We start from the raw sequence: 11088 nt of genomic DNA, 5'->3' as shown, positions 1-11088 counted from the left end.
TTTAGTGTATATATATATATATATATATATATATATATATATATATATATATATATATATATATATATATATATATATATATATATATATTGTAAAAGGACTAGCGTCAAATGTAGAGCTTTAGGGACACTGCCACTCGCTGGTTCTTCTTTTTTAGGGTTTTGTTTGCCCATTTCTATTAAAAGCAAGTTCAGCCAACACAAATAGTTTTACCTCGCAGGGGATTCAGCATTCCTTTTTCCATCAACAAAATGACATTCAGCCTAGTTGGCTCTCACTTGTAGCACTGCTGCTCTGGCTTTACATGCCAGGCCCTTGTCTGTCTCCAACAGACTGTTTCACCGACCAACTTGGTGCACACAGATAGCAGCCTCTTGCTGCACTGGCTCCCCCATGGAGCCCTCCTGACTCCTGGTACTCAGACTTCCTATCTGCCGGGGTGGAGCCCAGAACTATGGTCAGGTTACTACTAAAAGCCCAGCTCACACCTGACCAATCAGTATTTTGTCTATTCTCAAAATCAGGACCCAGGACTAGGGATTTCATCCCACCCGGATCTCTCAGAAATCCCCGAGCTCCAGGTCCCAAAGTGGACTTTTTGCAAAACACTGAGGAAACTGAAAGGCCAGTTTCCTTTTCATGTTACATGCTCCCTGGAGCCCCTCAACCCGTCCGGTTGAGAATTCTGGATCACAACCTCCCTCTAGACCCCAACGCTCTGCCACAATGAGATATATATATATATATATATATATATATATATATATATATATATATATATATATATACACACACACACACACACACACACACACACACACACACACACACACACTGCAGGCAGTGTATTAATATATCTCTGATTTTCAGGACTGTACGGATGGAAGGAACAGAAAATATCTCAATGCGACTGTCTTTGCTCCTAGGGATATAACCACAGCTCAATTTACATTGTGGATATATATATATATATATATATATATATATGTATATATATATATATATATATATATATATGTATATATATATATATATATATAGTGCAGGCAGTGATTTAATATATATATATATATATATATATATATATATATATAAAATATCTCAAAAGAAAACACAATATGTCGTGTAGGCAGCGCTACAGAAATCAACACTGTCAAACGATGTGCTGGCATAAACCATATTTAGAATATACCCTAATTAATTGCAACACTGAAATGACTAAACAATCAAACAGAAATTGTTTCAAAGTTCACTCTCTATGTGCGAATGAATTGTATTCAGTCCACAATGGAAAATGAGCCGTGGTTATATCCCTAGGAGCAAAGACAGTAACATTGAGATATTTTCGTTTCCTTCCACCCGTTCAGTCCTGAAAATCAGAGAAGAATCCCCCTATGAAATCAATTCTTACCAGACAAAGCTGGATCACAGGCATGTAACGGCGGTTCGTTTGTGATTTCAGATCTCTCCTCGGGATAATACACGCAGGGACAGCTGCTGACAGGCGGGTCGGGTCTTTAGCTAGATGAGCTCATTCGCATGGAGAAGAAAAACAAAATGCTCCATAGTGTGATACCGTTTCAAAAAACTTTTATTTAAATACAAGTCCCCCCTGTAGGTAATACACTTACACTCTTTCAAAGCAAAATTGACATCTAACACAGTGTTACATCCAAAGGATTCACGTGACAGTATCTCCTATACATTCAGCGCAATTTTCAAACACACGATAGGTTTCTCAAAGGTTTGTACACACTATTCAAAGTTGTCGTATAGCCACGCCCTGACACGTTTTGTCATTTGTAACATCATCTGAGGGTGTAGCTATACAACACAGATCACCCTTTATATATGCTCAACACCATACGATTCTTTTAACCCATTGTATTGCAAATCCATTGCATAGTACACAGCCAATTAGCTTATATCCCATGCAGACTCCATATGCTAATTCCCCCGGATAACCTCCGCATCACGTCCCTTGTTCAGCTGAGGATTGGGACAAATAACCGGCTGATCTCCCCAACACCGACACACGCTGTATCGCATGCTGCCGAACATTGGGACGTCCCCACAATAAGCACCCCCCCCCCAGCATACCACATGTACAGGAGAGCTTCCTCCCTGCATTACTTTAGTAGTAAAAGTAGTACTTTATTAAACTTAGAATGACCGGCGGGGTAAATGCACATACCACTCCTCTCACCTTCCTGTCCACTAAATGCAATCCAGCCACACAAATGTGCTGATTCACACGCGTTGGCCGCCGGGACTGTTATTTCTCCTCTAGCGAAAATGTATAGAGCAATTTTAGCATGCGATAATGATGTTGTGCTATTCAAAACTTTTTCCATAAATACATCAATTAGTAATAAACAGCAAATTAACAACATCTTATGGTATTAAGAATTCAAAGACGGTGGCCTGATAATTACATACTGTAATAAAACTCAAGTAAGCAGAACAAAACTCTGGATAGCCACACACTGGAGAAAGACTTAAAATTGTCTTATTGAAACAACGTAGGTCACATCAAATCAGAATCAAATAATCCACAGCAAGAAAATAACAGGGTACAAAGAAAACTGACACGTTTCTCACCGTGATCAGTGCTTACTCATAACTGAGCTATGAGTAAGCACTGATCACGGTGCAAAACGCATCAGCATTTCTTTGTACCCTGTTATCTTCTTGCTGTGGATTATTTGATCTTGATTCGATGTGACCTACGTTGTTTCAATAAAAGACGGGATTTCAAGTCTCTTCAGTGTGCGGCTATCCAGAGTTTTGTTTTGCTTACTTGTCCACGGTGTGTGCAACGGCCAGCACCCGGGGCTCATCAACAGGTGATAGAGCTTCAGCCCTGCAGGGTCACTTTGGAGTGGTGGTTTTTCTTTTTTATCAATAACAATCTCTGTAATAAAACTCAATTGTTCGATCTCCAAAATTGTGTATATGATATATTCAAATTATTACACTATAATAAAAAACTCTAAAAAATCTATCATAATCATAAAATTTTATAAAACTTAAAAAATGTAAAAGCATCCAAGGAAATCGGCAATAGTTACAAGTGAATGGCATCTTCATTTGACAAAATGCTCACATATCCTTCTCTATGTATTCTCAAAATGAATAAGGTTAGTATCATACATCCATGAAATATTTACATTTTAATCGATTCGTGAAGGGGATAAATAAATCGCCTTATATGTTTGACAATAAAATTAACTTATTGAGATCACTTTTAAATAAAATTCTCATATTATAATCACTTGTTGATAAACTATTATAGTTAATTAAAAACTATATATCAGTGGTCACTTATGAAGCAGTTGACAGCAAGTTCAACATTCATACCGTACGGTGTTAAAGTATTCATAAGTAAGATCCACTTGGTTTCCCATTTGGAAATCTCACATACCATATTGGACCCCCTCCAATTGGGGTGTATCTTGTCAATGCTCCAAAATTTTAAACCCAACGGGTCCTGGTCGTGACATTTTTAAAAATTTAAGTACACACTGTGATATTTAAAACCTCTCTATATTATATATGTGTTCCCAGACCCGATTTTTTAGGGTCCTTGTAGTACGACCCAGATACATTAAATTGCATGGACATTGTTTCTGAGATTTCAAAACATTTTATTATTGGTTGTAGATGTGAATTTAGTCAAGCCCCTAATGTGACAATTCACTTGTGAACAGGCCTTGCATCTTCTGCATGAAAAAAAATCAATTTTGATTCAAGAACATTTAAGGTCTGTTTGGTGGATCCAGTATTTTCTTTACAATTCTATCACCATAACTTTGTGCCTTTCTATAAATAAAAAGTGGATTTTCAGAATTTTCAGGAAGTGCTTGTTGTAACACTCTATCCATGGATAATTTATGCCAATGTCACTTAAATATATTTTCAATTTCTTTATATTGAACATGAAAGTTAGAGATAAATCCCCATTCTTGTCTATTATTGGTTCTGATCTCTTTATTTATTAGACAAGTATCACAAGGGATTTCTGCTACATCTTGTATTATTTCATCTAATTGTTGTTCCCCATAGCCTTTTTGAACAAACCTATCTTTAATTATAATTGATTGAATCAAAAAAAATCACTATCTGTAGTGCAGTTCCTTCTTACCCACACTATCTGTTCCTTGGGGATATTTCTCAACCAGTATGGATGGTGATCACTACTGATTGGGAGATAACTATTCCTGTCAATGGGCTTGAAGTATACTGTGGTAGAAAAGACATCACCTGATCTATAAACATTCACATCCAAAGAATGTATATGTTCTCTACCGAATACATAATCTAATCTTATGTTATTAACAGAATTGGGCTCACGAAAAAAATCATGTAATGATGTTTCATTGCCCTCCCAAATAAAGAAGAGGTCGTCAATAAACCTTTTGTAAAAAAGCAGGAGGTCTCTTTTTTGGGAAACAACAAATTTATCCTCCTATTCCCCCATGAACAAATTTGTGAGTAAAAGTCATGTTTAAGACATGTACGGAGCTGTATTAAAAAGGAAGCGCAGGACATACATGACAGGGTGCAAGGGAATGACTTGGCTAAGGAAAAGCAGCGTGGGGGTGGTTTCTAGGATGCAGGCGTACTTACCCCATTGGTGGATGGTCACAAGGGGGGGACGAGTGTGGTTCCTTCTTCCGTGTGCCAGGGTGGGGCAAGTCAGCGGTTGGTCAGCAAGCGAGGAGAGACGTTCCCGCCCGCCCTCCCTAATAATAGATAGTGGTTTGGTTGGTAGTGTTGTCGTCACGGGGTGTGGCGTTGGGTCCTTGGCGACTGCTATATATATATATATATATATATATATATATATATATATATATATATATATATATATATATATATATATATATATATATATATGGAAATATATATGTAGAAATGCATGGGTCATTTGAAAATGGTTGGGACCCATGCCAGAGATGGAGTCATTGTGTTTGGGCTGGTGTCAGTCCAGATTAATGGCTAACATGTTTGGGGGGTCTGTGGTCAGTTAGTGAGTCCTCGAGGCAAGTTTGGCGGCTGGGGACAGATGCTGACGAAGAGGGGATCACAGGCTCAAAATAATAAGGGGTCGTCAGGGACCAGCCAAATAAGCACTTAGGGTCTTTTGGGTAACTGGAAGTTGTTACAAGTTTTGGTATTATTAAAATATTTAAAATATATTTTAGTTTTTTATTGTTATTTAAATAAAGGCCGTTGAGGCCATTTTCATCCAAGCAGGTGTCCGAGTATTTATTTTAAGGTTAATAGTTAAGGTTTACATGTATTGTTGGGGAAGTAAGTTATCTGGCTACCCTAGTCATGCCAAAAGTAGTTGTGAGACAGGCAAAAATCTAATACATGTCTCAGAAATGCTTTTTGTTCAAAAGGTATATCATCCCTACGGCTGAGGGCCCAGTTTAAAGCTAATAAAGCATTATCATGTTGGATAATGGTATACAGGGAGGCCACGTCCGCTGTTACCAAAAAAACTTCTGTTGCTTTGCTGCAAAAAGTATTTTGTATCCTTTAGATATGCACGTGTATCTTTAACACCAGTTTGTAAAAACTTATCAAGGTACTGTCCAACTCTTGCAGGTACGGATCCTATGCTATTCACAATAGGACAAGATGGAGGGTTAGTGGAATCTTTAGGCACTTTAGGCAAAGTGTAAATAGTGGGCATTCTACAGAAACTAGGTACAAAACATGTATTTTCCTTCTTATTTAATACTGTTTATTCGTAATCCAAAGTTACCAAACATTGGAGGTCTTTCTGATATGTTGTAGTCGGGTCTGAACCTAATTTCACATATGTGTTAACATCGGATAACATATTCGCCAGTTGTGTATCATAAAAAAAAAATTGTCCAATATGACTACTCCTCTACTTTTATCAGCAGGACAGATTATGATATCCTTTCTGTCTTCCAATTGTTAAATACACTCCTGAATAAACCACTGATTTATGTTCTTTTTGGGTATTAATAGTTCCAGATCTTTCATCATGAGATTTTTAAATACATCTATATGTTAGTTTGCAACTGGATTAAAAGGTGATTTTTTTAGACCACTATCTACTCCAATGATATTCCTGTTTGTCATGTTATTCACTGAACTGCTATTCAGAAAGTATTTTTTAATGTTAATCTTTCTTATGTATTTACTTATATCCATATATACATCAGATTTGTTTAATGCTTTTTTGGTGCACATTTTAATCCTGAATTAAGGATATTTATCTCTTTATGGGAAAGGACTGCTTTACTGATATTATAAATCCCTTCTATTCCGCTTCCCTCCTTTTTTTGTTTGCACTGGATTCTCCTGCCCTATATCCTCTCTTTCCTCTCTTACAAGGTCCCAGGGATGTTGTTGGCTCCTCTCTTGTTGGGGTTTCCACCACTCCTGTTAAAAGGGAGGAGGAGGTTGGGAGTGCATTGGGCCTCCTCTGAAGGGATGGTTCCCCCGATATCCTCAAAATCCCCTCCTCCCTCTCCCTAAAAAAGAGCTAGGAAATAGTATATTACCCTATTGATCGTGTTGAACCAAAGGGTCAAATTTATTCTGTGTAGGTACTGTATACTTATAATCATTATACGTTTGTGCTGTTGCATATAGTGACCCACCTCTTACTCCTTAAACTCCCTGTGTTCCCCTTCCTTTTCCTCCCCCACCTATACACAAAATCAAGCCACCCTCAAAATAACTCAACACACAGCCATTAATGTCTAAACCGCTGGCAACAAAAGTTAGTACACCACTATGTGAAAATGTCCCAAATTGGGCCCAAAGTGTCAATATTACGAGTGACCACCATTATTTTCCAGCACTGCCTTAACCCTCTTGGGCATGGAGTTCACAAGAGCTTCACAGGTTGCCACTGGAGTCTTCTTCCACTCCTCTACGACGACATCACGGAGCTGGTGGATGTTAGAGACCTTGCGCTCCACCTCCTTCCATTTGAGGATGCCCCACAGATGCCCAATAAGATTTAGGTCTTGAGACATGCTTGACCAGTCCATCACCTTTACCCTCAACTTCTTTAGCAAGGCAGTGGTTGTCTTGGAGGTGTGTTTGGGGTCGTTATGTTGGAATACTGACCTGCGGCCCAATATCCGAAGGGAGCGGATCATGCTCTGCTTCAGTATGTCACGGTACACGTTGGCATTCATGGTTCCCTCAATGAACTGTAGCTCCCCAGTGCCGGCAGCACTCATGCAGCCCCAGACCATGATACTCCCACCACCATGTTTGACTGTAGACAAGACACACTTGTCTTTGTACTCCTCACCTGGTTGCCACCACACACGCTTGACACCATCTGAACCAAATAAGTTTATCTTGGTCTCATCAGACCACAGGACATGGTTCCAGTAATCCATGTCCTTATTCTGCTAGTCTTCAGCAAACTGTTTGCTGGCTTTCTTGTGTATCATCTTTAGAAGAGGCTTTTTTCTGGTATGACAGTCATGCAGACCAATTTGATGCAGCGTGCGTCATATGGTCTGAGCACTGACAGGCTAACCCCCACCCCTTTACCCTCTGCAGCAATGCTGACAGCACTCATACATCTATTTCCCAAAGACAACCTCTGGATATGTCGCTGAGCATGTGCACTCTACTTCTTTGGTCGACCATGGCAAGGCCTGTTCTACCGATGTATGGTTTTGGCCACCATACTGCATCTCAGTTTCAGGGTCTTGGCAATCTTCTTATAGCCTAGGCCATCTTCATGTAGAGCAACATTTTTTTTTCAGCTCCTCAGAGATTTCTTTGTCATGAGGTGCCATGTTGAACTTCCAGTGACTAGTATGAGAGAGTGAGTGATAACACCACATTTAACACACCTGCTCCCCAGTCACACCTGATACTTTGTAACACTAATGAGTCACATGACACTGGGGAGGGAAAATGGCTAATTGGGCCCAATTTGGACATTTTCACTTTTGAAAATGTCCAAATTGGGGTGTACTCACTTTTGTTACCAGCGGTTTAGACATTAATGGCTTAACAAGGGGGCCCCAAGATCCCGCCCCCTCAATGTGAATTGGTATTGAGTGCATTGTACCTCTACCTATTCACCCCAAAAAAAGTATCAAAAAGTAAAAACCACAGACATTTTTGACAATTTCTTTATTAAAAAGGAAAATCCTTCCATCTTCAATCACGCCGCCCGACGATCTGAAAAACAGAAAATAAACAAGATTTGCCTCTATGAGAGACCTCCTAGTGACTGCTGTCTCTTGGCTGCGACACCTGTTATATAGGAAAGGGCTTGGTTACAACCAGTGACGCAACTGAGTGACCCCGCCCCCTTCTGACGTCATGTGACATCATGTGCTGTCAGACGGGTGGGGTCATCCGGTTATGTCAGTGAGTGGCCCTGCCCATGCCTGTATAAGAGCTGTCAAAGGGAAAAGACAGCAGTCGGATTGAGCCCTCCCATTTTTCTATTTTCGGGTCCATCGGGCATTGACGATGCACACTTTCTTTTTTTTTCTTCTCTTTTAATTATGGAATTGTCAAAAACTGTCTATTGTGTTTTTTTCTTTTTGAACCGATATACATTCACGGGCGGGGGATGGGATCTGGAGTCTTCTTGTTACAGGGGGCTTCCAGATTCCAATAAGCTCCCTGCTCGCAGACCCCGACAACCAATGGCCAGTGTTATGGGGAAGAGGCTCTTGCGATTGATGGCACAGTTAGGCTGCTTTTGATGTTTTTTTTTAAGAATTTATCAGTTTGTTTGCGCCCCCCAAAAATTTTGAGCAACAGCCGCCTGTTCTACACGTGTTCCACAAGTTGCACAGATGCGCCATTTTACAGGCAGACTAAGCACGATATTTAAAGGAATCTTTCACTTTAAGCATTATTAAAATCACTGCTCCTGAAAAAAACGGTTGTTTTAAAAACTTTTTTTGCATTGATACATGTCCCCTAGGGCAGTACCCAGGTCCCCAAACACTTTTTATGGCAATAACTTATATGAACCTTTAAAATTAGCACTTTTGATTTTTCATGTTTGTGTACCATAAACTTTAATAGGATTCACACGTTCATTAGAACTTTTTGCCTGTTCTGGTGTGAACTGAACCGGGGGGGGGGGGGGGGGGGATCTGTTCCTACACTAACCAGCTGCATCAGATATTGCCCCCTCAATAAATGCTCCCCCACCTCCATTTCCTAATTATATATATAGCCACCCTGTCCTAAGCAGGAGTGCCTATTTAAATTTAGTGGCGTCAAAGCTGCAGTCAGCTTAGCTGAATTGATAGTACAGCTTCTCTGCGTTTCTTCTTTGCCCTGGTTACTGTACGTGTTCCTCTGTTGCCAGTGGGTGGCACTGCAACCAGTGGTAATAGCATGAAAGCTGTATTAATCAGAGTTATGAATATGTATTTCTCCCTGGCCAACCAGGAAGAGTTTCCTGGCCACTGGTGCATGCTGGGAGAGGGTATACATGTGCAGGGAGTAACCCTGAGGAGTCTGTTCTCCCTTGAGCCTCCTGTTTGGAGCAGGAGTGTGCTTGCTGCTGAATTTTCTTAGGCCTGCTAACAGAGGGTGACCATGTGGCTGGACAGAGGCCTGGATTTGGGTCCTAGTATGTGAAGTCTGGGAATTGGGGAGACATGGAGGACCTCTAGATGTCTTGAAGGGGCCAGAAGAAGCTGGATATGGAACTTGGACCTCACTGGAGTACAGTGTCTTCTGCTCAGAGTGCTGGTACCTTACCTTTCAAGTGCTTTACAGTCAGGAGCTGCAATCACAGAATGGCAAGGTTCTTTATCTGTGAGGCCTATGAGTACTTTTATTCCTTTGGTTCTATTTTTTTGCGTGGAGTTGCTAATCTGTTAGTTCATGGGTGTCCTGTGCCCTATCCCTTTCTCCCTGTAGTTTTCTGTGTGAGCAATAAACTCCTTTTTGTTTTACATCTTAAAGTGAGTGGTGCCCATCTGTTCACATCTTTTGCCCTGTACATACGGTTGGACATTCCGACCACAAAATCCATCAGATTTTTTCAGACAGATTTTGACCGAACTTGTGTTGCATACATACGGTCGGACAAAGTTGTCGGACAATCCGATCGTTTGGAACGAGGCGATGTTCATTGCATACGATGGGACTACGTAGAGGCTAGTAGCCAATAGCTATGGTCTCGTAATTTAATCTGAGCATGTGTGGCACTTTGTCCGTCGGAATTCTCTACAAACGATCGGAAAAAGTCCATTCGGATTTTGTTGGCAGAAAATTTTAGATCCAGCTCTCAAACTTTTTACGTCGGAAATCCCGACGGAAAAAGTCCAATAGAGCCCACACACGATCGGGTTTTCTGACAACATAATCCAATCAGACCTTTTCCGTCTGAATTTCCGACTGTGTGTACAGGGCATTACTATTTCCTAAGTAATCTACACATTTAGGTGAAATATCAGCCCAACCTCTCTGGGGAGTACCAGCAGGCTTCCAGGGGTCAGGGAGGTGCTACATAAATGTGCCTACACCGGGCTCCTTTTTTATGTGCCCCCCAGAAACTGCCACATGAACTCTACATTTTGCTATAAACATTTTATTAACTCAACAGAGCTCAAAATGCAGCATCCAGTAAGCTTTGCTCTTATTTCTTTTCACATGCAGTAAACTGTCACCTGCATACTTACATATTCTAGGCACTGTAACAGCTGTCTTATTCTATGTAGCCTAGTCTACCCCCTGCTATGTTCTTGGACAGTTGCATGTAGCTTCGTCATCAGTGGAGATTCCAGTCAATCACCATGAAGACTTGGGTGACAATCACACTGCGGCAACAGCACAGGACACTAAAGTTAGCCATAAACCAGTAGAATTTCATTCAGATTTTCATTCTTGGAACATGGGTTTGATTTTTTTTTTTTTTATAGTTAATATTTTTATTAACTTTTTTTCAAAATATAGACAGTGTGCTACTGTTATGCTCATAAAAAGTAGGAAATAAAAGCACATTGCATGAGAAAAGCAACACGGGTAGCAAGCATGTGGTCTACATGAACAAACAGTTACAGACGACAATTTAGCTCCATTCAAAGCAAG

This window comes from Lithobates pipiens, unplaced genomic scaffold, assembly GCF_037356315.1.
Source record: "Lithobates pipiens isolate NorthernLeopardFrog02 unplaced genomic scaffold, aLitPip1_a1.2 Scaffold_18, whole genome shotgun sequence".
NCBI lineage: Eukaryota > Metazoa > Chordata > Amphibia > Anura > Ranidae > Lithobates > Lithobates pipiens.
This window is presented reverse-complemented; position numbering follows the sequence as displayed.